Source organism: Triturus cristatus, chromosome 7 (genome assembly GCF_964204655.1).
Source record: "Triturus cristatus chromosome 7, aTriCri1.1, whole genome shotgun sequence".
Classification (NCBI taxonomy): domain Eukaryota; kingdom Metazoa; phylum Chordata; class Amphibia; order Caudata; family Salamandridae; genus Triturus; species Triturus cristatus.
Window position 1 is genome coordinate 1,211,439,461 of NC_140590.1, and position 18,973 is coordinate 1,211,458,433.

Consider the following 18,973-nt stretch of genomic DNA (forward strand, 5'->3'; position numbering starts at 1 on the left):
CACTTGGAGCTGACCCACGAAACACTCGTGGAGTGTAGGTCAGTGATCTTTGGTGCAGATGATGCTCGGGGCCTGGGCTACACGTAATCCAAAGCACAGCCTCAATGGAGCTTGAGTGCTGATGTACTTGCAATTGTTTCCGGTGACCAGGAGTTCCAGTTCCGCGTCCGTCACAAGGGCTGTGGGTCTCAGCTTTGCTGTGGACTCGGGTCAGCCTGTGAGTAGAATGTCGAAGTTCCAGGATATATGTAGCAGAGTTTCGTCCAGGTGTAATCTAAAGTCCAAAGGACTGGGGTTCCTTACTTATACCTAAGGAAGGGGTTGGACTAGCTCTGGGGACCCACCTGTGGGAGGGTTTGGAAAGAGGGGTGGCTACACCCATTTCCTTTGCCCAGTATCACGCCAGAGCAGGGGCTGGTAGCCCCTGACTCCGGTTTGAACTGGACTATGCACAGGGACACCAAATGTGCCCCCAGTGTAGGACTTCAAAGCACTCGAGAGTGCTCCCACCCAGCCCCATTACACATCATCCTGACAGGAAACCTATTGTCCAGGCCTCCCCTGCCGGAGTTTCGGTCAGCAGCAGGAGGCCAGACCCGTGTCTGTGGCAGCAGCGTCCATTTTGTGATGCCAGGGCTCTAGAAAGTCAATACCGGGTATACCGGTGGGTACATGTCTTTCCCTCTAGAAGGGTGGAATTCTACCCCCGCCGCCAGAACTGGCGGGGGGGGGGGGGTAGGATTCCAAAGTGTTTGACACCAAACACGACATGTTTCCGTGCAGCCATTCCAAAGTTAGCATTTACCGGAAGGTTATAATGAACTTAAGAGTTTATGGGCGGGCTGCACTACAAACAGCATCAGAGAATGGACTCCGAACGCTGCAGAGGGGCTCTGCTCATGGAGGAGCACCCTCTCACATGAAAACCAAGCACCCTGCCTTCAGGATTGATAAGGCCTTCCATAGGAGTGACTTATAGGTTTATATGTGTGTGTATGGTTAGTGATATAGGTAACCTATATCACTGTAAGGGTTGCATGCACCACCTTAACCAGGCTGCAGTAGCAGACCTGTGGTGTCAATTTGGAAGGCAGTCCAGGGGTGGCACAATACATGCTTCAGCGCCTGGTAGGCCTCTGGGGTACATCGTATACCATATACTAGGGACTCATAAGGACACTCCAGAATCCAATCTGTGATGTACCTAATGTACATGGAATCCATTTTTAAGAGAAAGCAGATAGACTGGGGCCCTGAATAGCAGGATCCCAGTCCAACTAAGTCAAAAACCAGCAAAACACCAGGAAAAAAGTGGGGGCAACCATGCAGTCAGATTCCACCTTCCTACATAACCCCCCAAACGAAAGGAGATAAGGCTAACCTTGGCCAGTTGAGCCTTTGTTGACTAAGTGGCCATATAAGGAAGAACCTGCACTAGCATGGTTACCCCCTGTCTTATGTTCCACTAAGCAATCCCTCACCCTAAGGGTATGAGAGGGTCTCCACCATGAGGCATCACTACCTGTGGTGTGTTTTGGTAAAGTAGAAGGCCGGTGAGGTGTCTGAGTAGAGAAGTGAGGCCTTAATATAGTTGGTCTCAGCTTCCTCAGATCACTTGTCACCATGGATGCCTTACTTTCCATGACTGACTTGTACTTTGCTCTAAGGGTCAACCTTTGGCTGCCTACAGCTGGGGGTTGGGTCCCTTTGGGTGGAACACTGGAGGGTCTGGGCAGGTTTGGAACCTTTTGCTCCCATGTTTGCCCTTGCCCAACAGAGTCCTTCTGGGGTAGGTCTCTACATAATGGTAATGGGGATCCCTCAGTGTGTTGAGGAATTTTAACCTGGCTAAGGCTACTAGCCTGGGTAACCCTAATCTGCTGATGGGGGGTGGTTCCTCTGGACAGGGGGCCCTATGGGGTCCACTGACCTCCCTGACCTCTGCAGCCCTGGGCTGACTGAGGCAGGGTAGAGAGGGGCAGGTTACCTGCTCCAGACTGGGTACCACCTTGGAAGGTTCCACTGACATCAAGGGGGTTGCCAGGCCAGGCCTGACTACCTCTGGGGCAGTTCCTTCACTAGCAGTAGGATCAGTTCCCTGAGGAGGCTGACCCTTACCTATATTCCGGGGGGAAGAAGACTTTTCTTCAACCCTTGTGCTCTCTTGTGGAGAAGAGTGGGCCATTCTTTCAGGCTCCATCACTGCAAAATTTCCCTGGGGTTGGGCTGTGGCCACCACAGCCCCACCAACTTTCTCAGGGACGCCTAACATTTTTAAATGGGCCTGTATCTCAACTTCAGCCCAGGCTGAAATCTCCAGATCATTGCCCAACAGGCAATCTGCAGGCAAGTTTGGGGACACTGCCACTCTCTTTGGGCCAGTGACCCCTCCCCAGCTGAGATTGACTATGGCCATGGGATGATCTGTCTTGATACCATCTATGTTGGTCACCTGGTATTTGAACTCAGGTAAAAGCTGTTGAGGGGGGACTAGTTGTCACCATGGTGACGCTAGCCCCTGCGTCCCTGAATGCCAGTGCTTTCTGACCATTGATGAAGGGCTCCTGTCTGTATTTCTCCAAAGGGTTGGGACCCATGGTAAAAGTGGCAAATCCCATGCCACCATCACAGACTAAGGAGGCTGGTGAGGGGGACCTTTCTAAACTAGGGCCCACCTCTGTTCCCCATGAGAATGCACTTAACTTTTTGGGTGCAATACTACCACCTGGGGGATTACTACTAGTAGTACCAGGAGGAGTGGTAGTATGGGTTGGCGGAACATTTCTTTATTGCCAATCCTGGGTCAACTGGGATCAGCTTTCCAGTGGCCAGGCTTTTTACAGACATGGCAATATGGTTTCTTTTCAGGAGAGGAAGGAGTTTGGGACCCACCCCCAGAAGAGGACTTTTGGGGCCCTGTAGTGGACATATCTTGAGATTTATCCCCACCTTTCTCTTGGGACTTGGTAGAATCTTTCTTCTGGTCACCACCCTGATTCTTAGGCCTTACCCTGGTTCTGACCCATTTGTCTGTCTTCTTTCCCAATTCTTGGGGAGAGGTCAGATCAGAGTCCACCAGGTACTGGTGTAAAAGCTGGTTCTGAGAATTATTAAGGACCTGCTCCCTCATAATCAAATTGTACAATCCTTAGAAGTCATGCACTTTGCTGCCATGTATCCAACCTTCCAGAGACTTAGTAGCATAATCAACAAAGTCCACCCAGTCTTGAGTCTGAGCTTTTTGGGTGTCTCTGAACTTCAACCTATACTGTTCAGTGGTTAGGCCAAACTCATCAATCAGAGCACTCTTCAAGACCTTGTAATTTCAGCATCCTCTTCTCTGACAGTGAGGAGCTTGTCTCTACCTTTGTCTGCAAAGGAGAGCCACAAGATTGCTGCCCACTGCTCCTGGGGGACCCTCTGAACTTTACAGGCCCTTTCCAGTGCAGTTATCCATTTGTGGATGTCATCCCCACTCTGGTAGGGAGGGACAATCGTGCTTAGGTTTTTATGGTCATAAGACCTTTCCCTACTTCTAGGAAAATTGCTGCCACCATGGGACTCTAGTCCCAACCTTTTTCTAGATCTTTCAATCTCAAGGGCCTCTTTGTCTAGTGCCAACTGCTCTCTCCTAATCTTAAGCTGGGCTTCTTCATATTTGAGCAGTCTGGCCCTCCTCTCACTAGAGGTTTCCCTCCTATGAGCTGATGCTGAGGTCCCTACTGATGAGCTAGAGTGGTGAGACTCCACTGAGGGAGAGCTAGACCTTCTAGGCCCACCACCAACTCTTCCTAGAGGGACAAAGAGGGGACCATGGTGGCCCTCCTCCTCATTTCCCAGGGGAGCTGGATTTTCCAGGTCCTGACCATTGTCATCATCCTGGCCAGCAGTAGAGGTTGGGCCATGGGGAGCTGCACCCCAAGGCCCTTCCTCATGTGCTGCCCCACCCACTCTGCCTATCCCTTCAGACCCTATAGGTCCTCTGAGATCATCCAGCCCGAGTATCTCTATGAGATGCTGGGTGGTTTGGCTTTTGCCTGTCTTCAGCTTCCAAAAAGTACATAAGGCCTTCAATTCTGTGATTCATACTTGGAGGGAAGAAGCCCATTGGCTTCTGGCAAGGACTCACTGGTTCCGTGCCTTGAAGACATTACTAGTGTGGTGTGGTGAATGCACTACCTACTCTAGTGTGGCCTACTAAACTCTCTTGAGTTGTAGAAAGAGTGTGCTAAGCCCTTAACACACGACTCTAAGTTCAGTAGAACTTACTGTATTCTAAGCTTGAATTATATGTACCTCAAAGTACCTTTAGTGGCTTTCAGTTGATCAATTCAATTGAGATTATCTGGTAAAACAATAGCAAGCTGGAATCCCACAGGCTGCACACCAATGTGAGAAGTTGGCCTGGTATATGCTGTCCACTAGTTATAGGGGCACCTTGAACCAGTCCAAATAACCCCTTATTGATGATAGGTTAAAGACAACCTTAATTGAAAGCTATCCTAGTGGTAGCTATGGAGAGCAGCCTTCGGGCTAAGTCTTGAAGGAATGTAAAGCAGCTTGTTTTACCAGTCTATAATCTCTTGAATGACCAAATAAAAAGAGAACCACACCAGGTATATATATAAAATATATGTATTTAGTCTAAAACACACCCCACTAGTCTCTTTCTGAGGCTAGAGTTCGAAGTACATAAGTTACAAGGCAAATATCAACAGTAATTAGCACAATACTCGTTTGAGCCCTAGGGGCGCACCAAACCATATACCAATAAAGTGGTAAAAGAACCACGACTGAGCTAGACACAAGGCCTAGAGCCTGTAGAAGTGCTTGGACCACAAGGAACCACCCAAGGTAGTGACACAAGGAACCCACGGGGGACGCGTGCAGTGTGTTAAAACAGCCGCAAATCGACGTTAACTTCTATGGGGAAAGTCGCGGTGGGATTTTTAAAGAAAAAGGACTCTTCGGAGAGGACTTCCAGTTAACCCCTTAAATCTTAAGAGTTTCTCGGGCCCACACCCGCGTGAGTACCGAAATACTCGAGTTACCTCACCCAGGGAAGCCGGGTGCATACGTGTGAAAAGGTGTCAGGAATTGTCGTCGTTTTCAATGGCGATCTTCTGGAAAGTGCTGCTGCCGTGAAGAAAGAAAGTGTCCGGTGTGATCCAAGCCTGGATCGGGGAATAAGAAGACCTGAAAGCAGAGGGGACAGAGTCTGGGTCACTAGCCAGTGACCAGGGGCACGATTGTCGAATGCCCACGGATGTCAGGAGCTTCAGGTGAGTTGACGGGTGTCTTGACTCTTCAGCCACGAGGACCAGGAGGCGTCGACGACAACCAGGCGCTGGATTCGAGCTGTCCCACAAAGTCTGTTGAGTGCTGCAGTGTCGGCGACCAGATTGGACCCAACAAGCCTTGGCAACGGCAAGTCACGGGGAAACAGAGAAAAGGCGTCGGTGCGGACCAGCGAGGGACTCACCCAGTGAGGGCAAGTCAGGGCACTTCTGGAGCAAACAGGAAAACCCAAGAAAAGAAAGTGTTGCCTTTGTGGGGACCCGCTAGTCAATGGACCAGGGATTGTGAAGGAGCCTCAAGCGGTCGCACTTGGCGCTGCCCCACGGAACACTCGTGGAGTGTAGGTCAGTGATCTTTGGTGCAGATGATGCTCGGGCCTGGGCTACACGTAACCCAAAGCACAGCCTCAACGGAGGTTGAGAGCTGATGTACTTGCAATTGACCAGGAGTTCCGGTTCCACATCACTCACAAGGGCTGCGGGTCTCAGCTTTGCTGTGGACTCGGGTTGGCCTGTGAGTAGTCTGAAAATCCTCTTCCTGAGCTGCAGGTACTTCGGAGTCCGGCGGGAGCTTCGGAGTTGCAGACCGGAAAATGCTTTGTTGGTGCCTGCCAAGCAGGGGAGTCACTCCTTGACCCCAAGGGAGATTCTTCAATTTTTTAGTCGTGAAGAATGTCGAAGTTCCAGGATATATGTAGCAGAGTTTCGTCCAGTTGTAATCTAAAGTCCTAAGGACTGGAGTTCCTTACTTATACCTAAGGAAGGTGTTGGACTAGCTCTGGGGGCCCACCTATGGGAGGGTTTGGAAAGAGGGGTGGCTACACCCATTTCCTTTGTCCAGTTGCGCGCCAGAGCAAGGGCTGGTAGCCCCTGACTCCAGTTTGAACTGGACTATGCACAGGGACTCCAAATGTGCCCCCAGTGCAGGACTTCAAAGCACTCGAGAGTACTCCCACCCAGCCCCAATACACATCACCCTGTCTGGGGAGGTGGTTACACCTCCCTGTGACAGGAAACCTATAGTCCAGGCCTCCCCTGCTGGAGTTTCGGTCAGCAGCAGGAGGCCAGACCTGTGTCTGTGGCAGCGGCATCCATTTTGTGATGCCAGGGCTCTAGAAAGTCAATACCGGGTATACTGGTGGGTACATGTCTTTCCCTCTAGAAGGGTGAAATTCTACCCACGCTGCCAGAACTGGCGGGGAGGTAGGATTCCAAAGTGTTTGACACCAAACACAACATGTTTCCGTGCAGCCATTCCAAAGTTAGCATTTACTGCGAGGTTATAATGCACTTAAGAGTATATGGTCAGGCTGCACCACAAACAGCATCAGAGAATGGACTCCGAATGCTGCAGAGGGGCTCTGCTCATGCAGGAGCACCCTCTCACATGAAAACCAAGCACTCTGCCTTCAGGATTGATAAGGCCTGCCATAGGAGTGACTTATAGGTTTATATGTGTGTGTATGGTTGGTGATATAGGTAGCCTATATCACAGTAAGGGTTGCATGCACCACCTTACCCAGGCTGCAGTAGCAGACCTGTGGTGTCATTTTGGAAGGCTGTCCAGGGGTGGCACAATACATGCTTCAGCCCCTGGTAGGCCTCTGGAGTACCTATGCCCTGGGTACATAGTATACCATATGCTAGGGTGTTGCAGGGATTCTGCTTATGCACAGAACTATGCACAGGAAACCAGGACCTCAGTGAATTGTGGTGTACCAAAAACTCACCTCAGAACCCAGAACCCCTTATCCGAACAGCATCAGTGTCCCATTCATTATCTGAGTTTTATCTCGGCGGTCCCAATGTATAGACAACCCAGAACAAGCGACTTAGTATATTCTCAGGAATGGTGGGAATCAGAATTACCTGTTCGTCCGTCCGACGCACCGAAGAGGTTAAGTATATAAAAATATTGAATATTTTTCTAAACTGGTGTGGTGTCCTTTTGTAGTGCTTACACTGTATTACTGTTGGTTATGTGCAAATGCTTTACACACTGTCTCTAAGATAAGCCTGATTGCTCATGCCAAGCTACCAAGGGGGTGAGCAGGGTAAACAACGTTTACCACAAATCTTTTTCCCCACAGGGAATCACAACGTGGTCGTTACAACGACCGCATTGTGATTCCGCATACCATTACTCCGCAAGTCGTTGACTTGCGGAGGGGGGGGAGGTGTTGGATTTAAAATCCAACACCTTCCCTATTGTCCGCACAGACTGGAGTTGGAATAGTAAATTATACTATTCCAACATCCAGCGCCCCCCCTCCGCAAGTCGTTGTTCCGACTTGCGGGGTAATGGTATGCAGAATCACAACGCGGTCATTGTAACGACCGCATTGTGATTCCCTGCGGGGAAAAAGACTGCGGGATAACAACATACATTCGGTGAGCAGGGGTTATTTTAGGAGTGTAACTCCCTTACCCTAGGAAGAAGGGTCCCTACTTGGACAAAGGTACCACCTACCTCTGCCAACTAGAGACCCCCATGTCTAACAGTCAGTCATTCTCACTCAGTCCTACTTATTGCCACTCATTATGACTCACTCAATCTCAATCTGACTCACTCAGTGTCTTTAGAGTCATTCTCACTCAGTCTCATTTTGACTCACTAGGCCTCCCTAATTCACTCAGTCCCACTCATTTTGATTCAACCAATCTCACACTGACTAACTCATATTCACTACCCTTGCTCACTCATTTTGACTCACTCAATCTCAATCTGACTAACTCAGTCTCACTCAGACTCACTCAGTCTCATTCATTCTCAGTAAGTCTCACTTACTTTCAGACCATCTCACTCAGACTCACTCATTCTCACTTAGTCCCACGCATTCTCATTCTGGCTCACTTAATTTTACTTTGGCTTCCCCATTCTCACTCAGTCCTACTCTGACTCACCCAGTCTCACTGATTCACAAAGTTCCACTCATTCCAGTTCAATGAATCTCACTCTCACTGTTAGACGGACCGGGAGGGTCGGCCGAGGACAAGGGGAGAGGTCTCCGGGGAGAGCCGTCTACAGCGATCGTACAGACAAGTAACTTCCCCCCCACAGATGTACACCACACAAGGATAGGATTTAACGTTCTTTATAAGCGATTTCTTAAGGTACGATGGAATGGTACAAGGAGGTCTGGACTCAGGGGTCCCCTCGATTCTAGTCTCTTGGTTTGGGAAAGGGGGTAGCGGGACAGTCTGGTTACCAATCTGGTAGATGCGATGATGGATAGCTCACAATCGTCGAGCTCGGTGTTCTAGCTGGGATGGGCCGCGGCAGCGCCAGCAGGTCCCGATGACGGTGGTCGGTACACGGTCCGCGGCAGCGCCAGCAGGTCCCGATGAAGGTGGTGGTCACAACGGTCCGCGGCAGCGCCAGCAGGTCCCGACAAAGGTAGTCGTTATCACGGGCTGCGGCAGCGCCAGCAGGTCCCAACGAGGATGGAGGATGAGGAAGGCCACGGCAGCGCCAGCAGGCAGGACGACAGTTCACAAGGCAGGGCTACGGCAGCGCCGGTAGTCCGTCAAGGATGAGTTCTTCTCGGTGTCTCTCGACTCCAGGATACAACTGCCTTCCTGCTCTGGAGCTGTCCTAGTTATAGGTCTGGCGCCCTTTGATGTCCGGACCCTCGCACTTGGAGGTCGGGAGGTCCGGGATGAGGGAGTCCAGACACCCAGCAGGGGGGTGGAGCCAGCGCCCGGGGGAGCTGGAGGGCGATCGGCACCTGGCGGGGGAGAGCCATCGACCCTTCTTTCTCCCATCGACCTGCCAATTGGTCCGTTCACCTCCTGGGTGGATGGTGGTGCCGGGATGTCGGGGCCTGGCCAGGCCCAGGGTTAGGGTCGAGCTGAGGCCATGCGGCCTCGTGGTGCAGTGTCCAAGATGGCGGCTGGTCCGGCCGGGGAAGCCGGTAGTGGTTCGGCCCCATGATACATAGATGTCCGGGGGCAGGAGTTCCGTCGGGAGACGGGGTGCGGGTGATTTCTGTGGGTAACACCTGGAGGGCCGGGCTTGGGCCCTGTCATGCGGGGAGGGAGCAAGCCCTTCATGTGGCCTGTCCAACACTCACTCACTCATTTCAATTCAGTCTCACTCATTCAGATTCAGTCCCACTCATTCTCACTCATTCTGACTCACTCAATCTCACTATGACTCACTCAGTTTCACTTGGACTCACTTAGTCACTCATTCTCAGTTGGTCCCACTCATTCTTAGTCAGTCTTACTCAGTCTCAATTATTTTCACTCAGTTCAACTAATTCTTACTCTGACTCACTCTGTCTCAGTCATTCTCTGAGGCACTCAGACTCACTCAGACACTGACTCACTCAGCCTTTTACACAGAAACACTCAGTTACACTCACTGTCATTCGCCCTAACTCTCATTCACTCTCACTCATACTCACTCATTCTCACTCACTCTGACCCACTCCTTCACTGACTTTCTCTCCCTTTCACTCACACATAGACATGCTCACACATTCACGTTCACAGACATACACTCTCACTCAAATGCATAGATCATTTCAACATGGATTTGCTTCTTTTTCTACCTGTGCAGGTCATGTTTGGTCTACTGCACTTTTCTGCTTCCAGCACTGGAGCATACACTGAAACTTCAAACCTGCACAGTCGCAGCTACGATGTTTCAGTCTTTGGTATTTCACCCCACCCTTCCCCAACTCTGTGACAAGCTGGGAAAGGATAGGGTGACAGGGCGATTGGCACGTGGCACGAGAACTGCAGGGCTCACACCTGCAAGACCCATGGCTAAGTTTAGCTGTGACGCTTTAGCCCTTTACAGAAAGAGGAGTGAATGTTACAAAGCATCCTGCCACTAGGAGCATCAAAGGGCCAGAAGGTAATTGAGGGGTGTCTCAAAATGTCAGCACAAGCTTGGGCAGACTTGCACATGGATGACATGCCAACATTTTTGCACACCAAACAAGAATAGTATTCTTATTGGGCCAAGGTTCGCAGTTGTGGTTTTCTGCTCCTTTTCTTACAGTTGTGCATCTGCACATCCACACAGGCCTCGACTAATGACGTTATGAACACGTGTTGTTTAACGTTGTTTCCATGAAATCCCCAGCCTGCACAGGTGCACGCACCCACAAGCTTCGAACCACCACACCTGGAATGACCCTCATGTAAATATAACCATAGTGTCTCTTACATGCTGCGGAAATACGCCACACAATAGGAAGTCGAGATATGTGGCCATGTACCACCACCACATGTACTGACCATGTACCACCGCCACATGTACTGACCATGTACCACCACTACATGTATTGACCATGTACCACCACCACATGTACTGACCCTGTATCACCAACACATCCACTGACCATATACCACCACCACATGGGCTGACCATGTACCACCACCACATGTACTGACCTTGTACCACCACCACATGTACTGACCATGTACCACCGCCACATGTACTGACCATGTACCACCACTACATGTATTGACCATGTACCACCACCACATGTACTGACCCTGTATCACCAACACATCCACTGACCATATACCACCACCACATGGGCTGACCATGTACCACCACCACATGTACTGACCATGTACCACCACCAAATGTACTGACCATGTACCACCGCCCCATGTACTGACCATGTACCACCACTACATGTATTGACCATGTACCACCACCACATGTACTGACCCTGTATGACCAACACATCCACTGACCATGTACCACCACATACACTGACCATATACCACCACCACATGGGCTGACCATGTACCACCACCACATGTACTGACCATGTACCACCACCAAATGTACTGACCATGTACCACCACATACACTGACCATGTACCACCACATGTACTGACCATGTACCACCACGTGTAAAGGTACCTATCTGGCAGTCTCATTTGGTGGAAGGAATTCTGTGAGCAGTGACATCCATTGTTGAATTTTCTTCCAGACGCTTCCTCCACAAAGAAGCTGCTCCAATGGCAGAAGCAGATAGATGAATGTTTACCTGCTACCTCTGCAACTGTAGGCGTAGTAATCATGATTGCAGTGAGTGGAGTGCACCGCCAGGAGCCCACTGCACTTCAAAAATGGCTGTGTTGTTTTACTCAAGAGGAGCCCTTGGCTTTGTGTACTTTAGTGCCCGTGGCACCCTTGCCACGTTGTAACTAGAAAAAGAGTGTGAATTTGCTGCAACAGCAGAAACAAAATACACAGGCAAAACTCTGAAACAGGCCCAAAGTCTTGCAAACAATAGAATTACAGGCACCAGTACACAAAGTGAGATCCAGGCCTAGATGAAACACTGACACCTAACTCTGGGTGACCTGACTAGAGAGGAATTCACAGGAGATCCCCCCCTATTCCTCTCCCTGTTGTCATCCCCACTTCGGTAAGACAAGCATTGGCAAAGGCAATAGGTCTCGCCTAAGCAAGAGCTAATGACTTTGCAAATATGTTTTTGCCATGTTGCAAACCAGCCTGACTGCTGTTCAGCATGGCTAAAAGTCAGTGGGGTAAAGGAGAGTGGAGTGTTGTGAAGTGGAGTAGTATGGAGCAATATGGAGTGGCGTAGAGTGCTGTAGAGTTGAGTGGCGGGACATGACGTCTAGCAGACTTGGGGTCTCCTGACCCACGTACCCTAACAGCCCTTGGGAACTTCAGCCCCACTCACCCACACACCAGGAGGTGCGACTGGATCATGCGGCTTAAGGGGGTAGGGTCTCCTTCATCGTGCTAAAAGTGCCTCTGCTAACCTGCTGTGCTGGACACAACGAGGAGCGGACTTGGGGTCTCCTACCCCCATGGACCCTAACAGTCCTTGGGGACTTCATCCCCCATTCACCCACGTACCAGGAGGCAAAGCTGCATACAGCGGCCCAAGGTGACGGGGCTACCTGCATTGCGCTAAAAGTGCCTCTGCTATCTCGCTGGGCGACAGTGCCCGGGTCCAAGTGCACCTGTAAGCGCCTGACAGGGGCTGGGATGGGTCATCCCTCTTTCGTCTGCTACCTGGCATCTGCCATGGGTATGCAAAAATCAACTTGTAATTCTGAATCAGACACCCCAAAGGACCTATGAAAGGGTGCATCTATCATTTCATATCTCACGTCGGCGGTAGGGACTTTGACTGAAGAGATTCAAAGTGCCTAGGAGAAGATGGATTTAGGGGTAGACAATGCCTTGCACAATCGTGATGGCAGTCCAAGCGGGGACACCCTGAGATGGAGGTGGTAGCTACTGAAACCTCTCAGCCTGGCGAGCCAGGGTGGGCCAGCATACATCAAGGTCACAGCTAGGAGACCACAACAGCTGAGGTCAATCCTACAGTAAGGGCCCCTATCTTCTGAGCAATCATCATCTGCCAAAAAAGAAAGAAAAAGGACCCTAGGACAAGACCAAAAACTGGTGGGTTGACCCCAGCCATCAATAAGGAGAATGACTCAACTCCCGGTTTGGGACCTCCCCCATTTAACACTAATTTGCTTGATTTGTAACTTCCTTGGGATGTCATATTCAAGCAACACTGGACCCCATGTTTTAGGAGTTATATGAGAATGTTGTGAATATATAGCAAAGTACAATGGAGGGGTTGAATGTGAAGTTGGGGGCAATAGCAACCTCTGTTGATGATTTGAAATTATTGATAACATAGAACCTGAGCAGAGCCACTGGCCAACCGTCTACCGGTCACCAGGCCCGTGCTGTGTACTTCATCTAATCGACTAGGCGGCCTCACACTCACTGAGACCAAGGGGGAATTTCAAGGCATCAGGGATTTGTTCACGGTTCACCCTCACACACCAGCTCAACCCACAGATGGGGGTTGGGGCTGTGCCTCACCTTTCCCAGAATTTGCTGCCTGGTAGGGTTGACCATCCCTCTAGGAACTCACAGACACCCTTGACTCCCCCCCTGTACTGGAAGAGGCGGTGGGTAATAGCATCAGACTGTACCTCCCTCCCGAATTCAACTCCACAGTAGCTGCAATGGTGGGTGTCCCCCCACTGAGAGCTGGAGTAATAGAAACCACGCCAGAACTCATTCACAAAATCAAATACCTGCACAACAATATATTGGGGGAGAGACATTATGGTGCCGATCACGATCCTGTAAAAACCGGGTACGAACCGTCGGACGGAGCATATTCTCCGTCCGACGCGTACCCGGTCGTCAAAATGTACAAACATGGAATTACGATTCGCACGGAAACTCAATTTCCGTACGAATCGTACAAAACCCCGACCGACCAAAATAAACATACAAATGCGATCCGGGAAAGCGCCGAGCTGACATGCGGTACGCACGCAGCCTGCCATTCACGAACCAGGAATTACGATTCGCACCGACGTCATCCCGCACGGACAATATTTTCCGGCTGCCAAAAACTGTCAGGAAATCAGGACGACGCGAACAAGGAGTACCAGTACGTGACGGACAGACAGGACGACGCGAACAAGGAGTACCCGTACGCGACGGACAGACATGGACCCGAACCTACGTGTCATCCCGGCCCTCATAGCAGTCCACCTCCTCTACAGGTTACGACGCAGACGCCGCAGAAGGTCAGAACAACAAAGGGAGGGGGGAAAGGGGGGGGTGGCAGGAGCAGGGCAGGCCACAAAAGCCCCACCAAAGTCACACAGCACACATGCCCTGGACATACCTGACCCTCAGGCCCTGGTCACTACGAGGGGGTGGGGGCGTGTCCAGCTAAGCCAGCGACCGCCACAACGGAAGTTCTTGACGACGCGAACCGGCAACACAACCAGACAGGTACGTCCCATACCCACGCCTTAAGAGCGTGGGTACGAGTCGTACCACGCCCACACCTACGTCACCCCAACAATGGCGGGACGGCTCGTACCCACGTGGCAAAGGCCTGGGTACGGGCCGCACAAGCATCACATAGCGTGGGGACGGATATGTACGGACCGTACCCCCACCCGCGTACGTATGGAGCGTACCCCCACCCCAACAGTGTAAGTACGACCCGTACCCCCATGAAGCAAACACACACACGTGTATGGACAAAGCGCACATATTGTTAAATAGGAGGGGTGTGTGCAGAGTCCTCCCAGCAGTGCCCAGAGACAGGAGGGGTGTGTGCAGAGTCCTCCCAGCAGTGCTCAGAGACAGGAGGGGTGTGTGCAGAGTCCTCCCAGCAGTGCCCAGACGCAGGAGGGGTGGGTGCAGAGTCCTCCCAGCAGTGCCCAGACACAGGAGGGGTGGGTGCCTATCACTCCCAGCAGTGCCCAGACACAGGAGGGGTGGGTGCAGAGTCCTCCCAGCAGTGCCAAGACATAGGAGGGGTGGGTGCAGAGTCCTCCCAGCAGTGCCCAGACATATGAGGGGTGTGTGCAGAGTCCTCCCAGTAGTGCCCAGAGACAGGAGGGGTGTGTGCAGAGTCCTCCCAGCAGTGCCCAGAGACAGGAGGGGTGTGTGCAGAGTCCTCCCAGCAGTGCCCAGACACAGGAGGGGTGTGTGCAGAGTCCTCCCAGCAGTGCCCAGAGACAGGAGGGGTGTGTCCAGAGTCCTCCCAGCAGTGCCCAGACACAGGAGGGGTGTGTGCAGAGTCCTCCCAGCAGTGCCCAGAGACAGGAGGGGTGGGTGCCTATCACTCCCAGCAGTGCCCAGATACAGGAGGGGTGGGTGAAGAGTCCTCCCAGCAGTGCCCAGAGACGGGAGGGGTGTGTGCAGAGTCCTCCCAGCAGTGCCCAGACACAGGAGGGGTGGGTGCAGAGTCCTCCCAGCAGTGCCCAGAGACAGGAGGGGTGTGTGCAGAGTCCTCCCAGCAGTGCCCAGACGCAGGAGGGGTGGGTGCAGAGTCTCCCCAGCAGTGCCCAGACATAGGAGGGGTGGGTGCCTAATACTCCCAGCAGTGCCCAGACACAGGAGGGGTGGGTGCCTAACACTCACAGCAGTGCCCAGACACAGGAGGGGTGGGTGCAGAGTCCTCCAAGCAGAGCCCAGACACAGGAGGGGTGTGTGCAGAGTCCTCCCAGCAGTGCCCAGACGCAGGAGGGGTGTGTGCAGAGTCCTCTCAGCAGTGCCAAGACATAGGAGGGGTGGGTGCAGAGTCCTCCCAGCAGTGCCCAGAGACAGGAGGGGTGGGTGCAGAGTCCTCCCAGCAGTGCCCAGAGTCAGGAGGGGTGTGTGCAGAGTCCTCCCAGCAGTGCCCAGAGACAGGAGGGGTGTGTGCAGAGTCCTCCCAGCAGTGCCCAGACGCAGGAGGGGTGGGTGCAGAGTCCTCCCAGCAGTGCCCAGAGACAGGAGGGGTGGGTGCCTATCACTCCCAGCAGTGCCCAGACACAGGAGGGGTGGGTCAGAGTCCTCCCAGCAGTGCCCAGAGACAGGAGGGGTGGGTGCCTATCACTCCCAGCAGTGCCCAGAGACAGGAGGGGTGGGTGCAGAGTCCTCCCAGCAGTGCCCAGAGTCAGGAGGGGTGTGTGCAGATTCCTCCCAGCAGTGCCCAGAGTCAGGAGGGGTGGGTGTGATGCACAGTGTGAGCCTTTATAATTGATTGTGTCTTTGCCCTCATTCCACCTGTGTACTTTCACTGACACGTACTGCTTTTGCCCTTCCCCAGAGGAGTATGTCCCTATGGCAAAGGTGCAATGCGTTGGCTGCATGACATGCCTTGTTGTAACCAGCTAATTTGTTACCATATGTGTCTCTGTGACATGTTGCAGGTGTATTGATGTAGTGTCACTTTTTCATCCTCACAGGTAGGCGCCACTGCCAAGGAGCAGATCTGGCTGACCGCCGTCAGTGCCGTGAGGGGTGCGGATGGTCGGAGGCGGAGCCTGTCCCAGGTGAGGAAACGCTGGCAGGATATCCGGTGCTGGACGCGGAGGATCGCACGGGTCCTGCTGGGGGACTCACCTGAGAGCCATAAGAACCGCGGGTGCCGCCGTCTCTCCCACATCCACAAGCGTGTGCTGGCGGTGGTCTTTCCCGACTCGGACAGGCGCCTACAGGAGATGCAGCAGCAGCAAGGGGGTACGTACATGTGTGTTTCTTGTGTTTCACCAGCATTTGTACGTGCACTGTTCCATGGGTACAATGCCAGGGTTTTATGGTGCTGTGCGGATCCTGTTACCCCCAGTGTTGCAGTGCTCTCCTGCCTCCCTTCCCCTCCTTGCAATGTGTTCCCTGGTCTGTGTGTAGTCACTCGGTCACAAGGTTACGTAGCCTGGCACCTTCTCAAAGTGTACTATGCCTGCAGCATCATGTGTGGGGGTGGTGTGTAACAGGTATTGGGACCTTGCCTGTGCCCTGTCCCGTTCTGGACTTGTGGGTTCCATGTCAGTTGGCACTAATGGTGCGTCCAGACATGGGAGTTAATCTCTGAAGTGCGAGGTCTTCCAGCATGCATGTCCTATGTGGGGCCTGTGACATGATGTGCATGAGTGTGCGGTACGCATAGTGCAGGGATGTTAGCGTGTGTTGCAGTCATTCCCATTCAGGAGCATGGATTTGTGTGGCCACTACTGTCCCCAGGGGCATATTTTCCTAGGTCTCATGTGTGTAATCAGAAAATGTCGACAATCTCTGTGTCTACAGCATAGGTTGTGCTCTGTGCCAGTGTCCCCTGGCACCATGTATATTGACGTGAAATGTAGTACAAGTGTCCACTGTCCAGCCTGACCTGATTTTCCCAGTACATACACTCGGTGGCCATTGCCTGTGTGTCTTGTTACAATCATCTCATGATGCCCATTAGTACATGCTTATTTGGACAGGAGCACCTTGGGAAGTTTGTGTGCAATATGGATTTTTCATATCCCATGTGTATTTCACCCAGACTAAGAGATGTACGTGCTTCCTGTGTCTCCATAGATTTGTCTCATGTAGGGGGTGGGTGGTGCGGGCATGGCCTTCATGTCACAACCTGATGTCTCCTTGCTAGGACTAGCCAGTGTGTGATGTTTGCCTGGACATACACTCAAGGTGCAGTGTGCCAGTCAGGGTGGGCATGTTATCAGTATTACCTATGCTGCATGTGCCTCTAGTACCTGCCTATGGTCCCTGCTCATCCCTATTTCCTGCCACGCTGTGTGGTGCAGATGCAGTGCTGGATTGTCCCCAGGGCCTTGCTCCTCAGTCAAATTACCATGTCATCTCATTTGCTATTGTGCCATGCTCTCCATAGTTTTTCTGTGGCATGCTGGGTCAAACAACTGTGTCTTGCAGGGCCTACATATGTACCTTGTTTTGTAGTTGTAACTCTTCTTTTGTTTCAGGCTATGCACTGTAACCTAAGTAGATTGGACTCATGTGACATATGTATACAGGTGTATGATTAATTTCTGTCTCTTCACCCTGCCCACAGCATCGTCGGGGGACACGGAGGGAGACATGGACACAGACGGCGCTGAGGGACCGAGCACCAGTGCCAGCGGTGAAATCGCGGCTGGCACATCGAGTGGGCACGAGGCGGAGGAGAGTGAACCCGGGGACCTGTCGACTGGCACAACAGAGTATGAAGCTGACGGGTCCGAGGATGATCTCTCCGAGTGGACGGTGGCTGCACCACCATCTGACAGCAGCCCTACATTTCGCCCCGCCCCCTCCATTGGCATCAGCCGCCTCCTACGTGCTCGTGTCCCTTCCCAGCGTCCCCAGTCACCGCATGTCTCCTTCCTGCTAGGCCCCGCACCCCCTGCCCCTGTCTCCACTACTGCCGCCAATGCCGAGTCTGTGGACATCCAGCGGCAGTTGCAGGTTGGTCAGACTGCGATCCTTAATGTCCTCCATGCCCACAGCCAGGTCCTCAACAACATGGAGGCATACTTGGAGGGCATTCATTCATCGCAGGCTGACCAACGCAACTTGCTGAGGTCGATAGACTCGACACTGACTGCAGCAGTGGGTCTCCTGCAGCGCTACGTCCCACCCCCTACCCCTGCCCCTTCCACACTTCCCAATCCCATACCTGTCCCACATACACCCAGACGTCAGCATGCACCCACCACAACACACACAGGCACCACACCAGCAGGGAAGGTCCGCCGCACACCTCCTGACACGCACACACAGGGTGTAGTAGGCACACCCACTGGGTCGGGGGGCAAACATGTGACACGCAGCCAGAGTGGGAGTCCGCATTCCACCCAATCCACTCCCACCAAATCCCCTCCCCGCAGCTCTCCTGGCCACATCTCCCCCCAAAGACTCGTTCATGGCCGCTCTGTCCCTGAGCCCCACATTGACACCACCCCGCAAGCGGTCAAGGAAGTCCCCGGTCAGGGTGCTTGAGTCCCCCCCTGTCCACACCCACCCCCAGTGGCGCTGCGACCCATCCCTCTGACCCCCCCCCTCCTTGGGGCCTGTGGTTCCTTCGGGTGCAGGGGAGTCCCTGGAGGACCTTGCCAAGGTGTGCAGCGCGCTCCTAGAATCCACCTTTGGCCCTGCCCCACCCCCTGTGGTGGAGTACTCCATCCCTGCACCCAATTCGCCTACCCTTTGCCCTCCTGTCCCTGCGGTGCCTGTTCCTTCCCCCCCACATGATGCCCTCACCCCTGTGGAAGACGACGACGACTTGTAACTGTGCAGGCAAGCTAGGGGACACGCGTCCCACTGTGTCCCCCCGTCCAGCTGTGACTCATGGACTGCCCTATGGGCTTTGTAAATATTGAACTTTCTGAGAACAAACAATTTAAGA